The sequence below is a fragment of the Cicer arietinum genome, chromosome 3 (genome assembly GCF_000331145.2).
Source record: "Cicer arietinum cultivar CDC Frontier isolate Library 1 chromosome 3, Cicar.CDCFrontier_v2.0, whole genome shotgun sequence".
NCBI classification, from domain to species: Eukaryota; Viridiplantae; Streptophyta; class Magnoliopsida; order Fabales; family Fabaceae; genus Cicer; species Cicer arietinum.
The window spans coordinates 48,448,106-48,453,578 of NC_021162.2; the positions used below are offsets into that span (position 1 = coordinate 48,448,106).

The window sequence follows — 5,473 nt, forward strand, 5'->3', positions numbered from 1 at the left end:
GATAATAATCTCATTTTGTTTGACATCATTTGTTTAAAATAAAAAATCATTTTTTTAGGGTTTAAAGGGTATTTGTTTCAGATTTTTTTAAAAATATTTTGTTAAAAAAATCATTTTTTTTATATATATATAAACATATGTACATTGATATTGGTATATGGATAGCATTGTGTAAATCGGTATAGGTAGAGCACATGTAAATTGATACGGATAAAGCATCATGTAGATTGATATATGTATAATGACTAATTTATTTTTTATTAGGACCCAATTTTTACTTATCAAGTAGTATTTATTCATTTTTTTTATAAATTTGCTCATTTATTTATTTATTTATTACTTTTTAGCTTAGTGTCTAACATATGCATTTTTTCTTTTGTTTTTGAAGGTTGATAAACAAGAGATACAAATCACCAAGAAGATTTGATATCATATTTTTGTCCTTCATTGGGCTTTAAATGTGTTTTGTTAGCTGATATGTGTAACTGTTTATAGGGTCCATTTTGTTTTATTTGTAATTTTTTAAGGACTTTTTAGAGTTTGCTAATTATGAATTCATTTTTTTTTATTGGAAGATTGTTGCATTACAAACTTGTTAGTAATCATTTTATTAGATTTGATTATAATTTTATTAGTTTTCCTTGTATATAAAGGTCTAGTTTAGCCTATATAAAAAATATAAAATATAACATTTAAATATTTTAATGTGAATAAGGCTTTTAAATAGGCTTATAGGTCAGACCATGATAAGCCATAGGCCAGGCTCAGGCCGGAAAAAAAAGCTTATGGTAGGCCGTAGGCCAGACTTAGGCCTAAAAAATTCATCGTAGGCTAGACTCAGGCCTTACAAAATTTGGTCTGGCCTATTCCCACCCTACTTGCAGGCTAAACTCTCTTATTTAATACCTGAAGATTAATATCTCCCTCATTTTTTCCCAAATTTAAAGTCTTCTACCAAATTCATTTGGTATATTATGCAAAAAGAAAAAACTAATTTTTCATGAATATCATTGAGTTAAAATATACTCTCTTTGTCATTATTACAAATAAACAAGTTGTCTCAAATCTTAATCACTTAGTATAAACAAATGTCAATTACTTTTAATTTATTTAATGTTAATATTCTTAATACACCTTTATTTTAATCAAAAACATTTAATTTGACACTTCCCGATGTCCATTACTATTCTTCCATCTCTAAATCATTGTGATATAAATTTAAATTTTGTATTTTATTCTTTTGTTTTGTTTATAATTACTGTTTATATATCAATTCTTTATAAAAAAAAGTGTTATGGTTGTATGATTGAGCAAAATTTACACTTTTTAAAAGTCTTAACACAAAATATGTTTTTTAATAGGCTAATAAGCCAAACCCAACTTAACTTTTTTTAAGTAAAATTCAAACTTTAACTTTTTTTAAGTAGGTTTTGCCTATTTAAACAATGTGAGCTGACCTATTACATGAACTAAACTTAGCCCAGCTGTATTTTATTGGACTGAACATTTCAATTAGAAATAAATGCTAGTATTCACTCTACCCCTGTTTTTTCAGTTATGACATGTAATAATGGTTGTTTTTAAGTTATGACATATAAGCCAAATCATTCTTTTGAGCCTACCAGATTTCAAGAAGCATCAATGTATGATGGACGCATAACAACTTGAAAGGAAGGATTACAAGTTCTGAGATTGCTCTGTCAAGGACTGTTACTTTCTTAGCACTGAACATTTTCTTTTCCAGCAAAACTAAAACATCCTAAACCAAACATATTTCATGATATTTTCTAAAAATTGAAAACCTACTAAATGTCTGCAAAACCAGAATGGTCTAGGCATCGATGAAGCACAAATTTTGACACCAATATCAGACACGACACTGATACGTTGACATTGATTGTAACTTAAAAAAAGAAATTAATAGCATATCGTCAATGAGTCGGTATCAGTAGCAAACACCGAAACACATATTTGATCATAGCGTCGGTGCTACACAGCTCAACATAACATGAATTGAAGATAACAAAAGTTTATAATTTATGTTAACTTTAAAAGTTTTAATGAGACAGTGAAGACACAAAATCTTATACCTTTGCACTTTCTGTTAGCATGATGCATAGCTTCTACCTTTTTCAGTTTCTCTACTTTAACTGAACTTCTACTACTACTTCCAATTTCAAACTGTTGAAGAAATTCTGAGGAAGAGTTAGCTTTTCTCTTTTGAGCTGTTCTACAATCTTCATTATTTGGAGATATTTCCGTTACTATTGTAGACCCTTTTAGCTTCTACTCCTCTGAAAGGATAGTTTATCTCTAAGCCACTCATATCAAATATGTGTATCTTAAAATGAAAAGCTTTTTCATATCTGAAAACCAGAAGATGGCCATGAGCCAGAGAATGATAGTCTGCAAATTCTTTCCAACCCTTTCCAAACCATATTTTACCATCACTTTTTATCAAATCTAATTTCCACTCTTTACCATTTGGAGGCTTGAGAGATATTGTTTTTGGTAAACCTTCTCCATATTTCTCCACAAACTTTCTTGGAATCATCTGTCAATAAATTAAACCACATAAATATGAATGATAAACTCATAAAACTATTTTGCTATCCCGAAGGACTAGAACAGTGGTATAAGTTAGGATATAAAAGAATAATATGCATAAGGTATAACGCTCGACCTCTGCTACTTAACAAATTAACCACTAACAATTAGCCTATAAAAAATATTATGTTACATTACTTTAAGCAACATCTAATCTGTTTTATACTGCTAAATAAAACTCTAATATGTTTTATACGGCTAAATAAAACACTAATCTGATTTATACGGCTAAATGAAACTCTAATCTGTTTTACATTTAGCTTTTCTGGCTAAATATAACTCATGAGTTTGAAATATAACTCTAAGATTCTCATACTACATTATTTTAGTGTTGTAGCCCCTAATAAGTAAAGCTTAAGAAAAAAAAAGTTATTTGTAATATAAATTATTTAGGCATTATGTTTTCTATATAATGTATTGGTCTGCAATTTAACCATTATTACAGAGCTAGTTAGAGTAATAAACTCTGGTAGATGACATTTATACTATAATTACTTGCTGTTTTAAAAAATAAGAAAGAAATTGTGAGAAAATGGTCATGTTAACCATGAAGGTAATGTAAACTATGAAAAACCAATCTTGTGACCTAATAAACAAACAGTCGGAATCATAAATAAACTAGAATATCAACGAAGAATGTATAGGCTTACAAGCTTTCCTTCACGAAGGCTTTGATTAAGTATGATCTTGAAAAAGTGGAATGGTTTCACTTGAGAAATTTCATTAGCCATGAGCTTTGCTTAATAGAAGTATATTAGTACTTAATCAAACGATGGCTTTCCAGTTTCCGTAATATATACGGAGGGGCAGAGTGAGACTTTTTTTAAATTTTTAATTTTGTGCTTTAGATTGATTTGTTAATCTATTTATTTAAATTTTATTTAAATTTAAAACCGTTGATTACCCTATACCCTACTCTGTTCTGCAAAAGGATCTTTATTAATTAATTTTTCCTCTATATCAACGTTAAAGGCTCCTTGGAACTAACATAGTCCCTTAGTCTCGTAATATCATTTTAACAATAAAGGAAATTATCTTTCCGTCAAAAAAAAAAAGAATTTATCTTAAACAAATAGTATTTTTAATATAATTTCAGTTATTCTCTTTTCAATTGTGCACATTTTAATTATTATTATGTATACTATTTTTAAAAGATTAATTCATCTCTTCATTTATGTTAATGGAAAACACAATAATATTTAAGAAAGATAATTTGGCAAAATAATCAATTTTGTCTTATATTTATAGTAATTTCTATAGTCAATAGTATTCTATCTGAATTAACATCTTCTTCGTTTTTCACTCTCTCAATTTATTCCATTATTATAGTTTGGTGATATATTTGCACATATTTTTAAAAAAACATGTGATTAAACTACTCATTTATTGATTTTATATACAAAAACTATAGTAATTGTATTTTTCATTTATGTTGAAAAATAAAAAAGATCTCGATCCCTTTTATTTTGGTTTACAAAAATTAAATCGACAAATTTTTATAAGAATTAACCATCAAAATAGTCTCTCACTTTGTAAAGCACTCTCAATTTAGTCTTTGATATTATGAATATTTTAATTTGATTTCCGACAACGTAAAATATTTATCAAATTCATTCATCTGCGAATGACCGATATTAAACTATGTAAATATTACATTAAATTAAATATTGACAATTAAAATGGTTCATGACTTTGTAGAGTTCTCTCAATTTGATCAATGAAAATATGGAATTTCCATTTTAGTCTTTGAATCTCTAAACTGTTATCATATTAATAAATGTCGTTTATTAAATATCATAGATTGTGATGATGTATATGTTATGTGTGTGTTGGATATCTACATATTGTTCACCCTTCATCTTTTCTTCTGTTCTTTGGCAAAAATATTTTTTTAATAACAATAATAATTTAAATTGATTTGATTGCATATAAATACTAATACTAACAACAATACACTTAATAGACATATCAATTCCATTCACGAAATTTAGTAATAGACATTTGTAGGAAGATGATTTGAAAAACATTTTATAGGATGAGAGACTAAATTGAAATATTCATATTCTTATTTTTTATTGACTAAATTGAAAATATTCTACAAAGTTATGGACTATTTCAATTGTCAACATGTCACTTGACACACCATAAACATCATAGAGTTGAGCGAGAGTCGTACATTCCACTAAAGAGATACGTCATCAACATCACATAGTTTAGTGACGATCATTCACGTAGAATTTAATATAATAAGACAAGATGAGAAATTGAAATCAATGCTCAAAGCAAAAACTCCACTCCCTAGTTTAATTATTACTCTTATTAAGAACAAAATTTACGCATATTAAGTCTTTTTAGTTTTTTTAACATATTTAAATTTATTATTATAAAATAGAATTGAAGTATGATGTATATAAAGTCATATTTTTCAAAATATTATGTTAAATATCAAAATAGAATTTTATTTTATTGACATATTAACTCGTTAATCTATTTAAATATATATTTGATTATTAAATTCAAAATGTTAAAATGAAATAAATTTCTCAGTATGTTAATCATATCAGTCTTCTATCAATATCATATTCAAATCTAACAAGTAAAGCTACGACATATCATACTTAAGTCTTGAATTTTTTAACAAGTCAAGATCATGCTAGCTCGGTCAACCTATTCTCGCCCCTAACTCCAAATCCTAAGAATAAGCATCATCAACGCAATTACGGGACTTCATAATTTGCACAACAACATTAATAATTTAATTTAACTAATTTCATTACAAAAAAGAGACGTATCATCAACAATTAACACACCAAATCTTCAACAACAACAATGAAATCACCAAGACTTTCCTCCACAATTTGTTGTT

General features: G+C 27.0%; 1 pseudogene; it reads right to left on the minus strand.

The window, feature by feature from the left end:
• Nucleotides 1-885: 885 nt before the first annotated feature.
• On the minus strand, nt 886-3,397 carry LOC101497035 (uncharacterized; annotated as a pseudogene).
• Between the last annotated feature and the right edge of the window lie 2,076 nt (nt 3,398-5,473).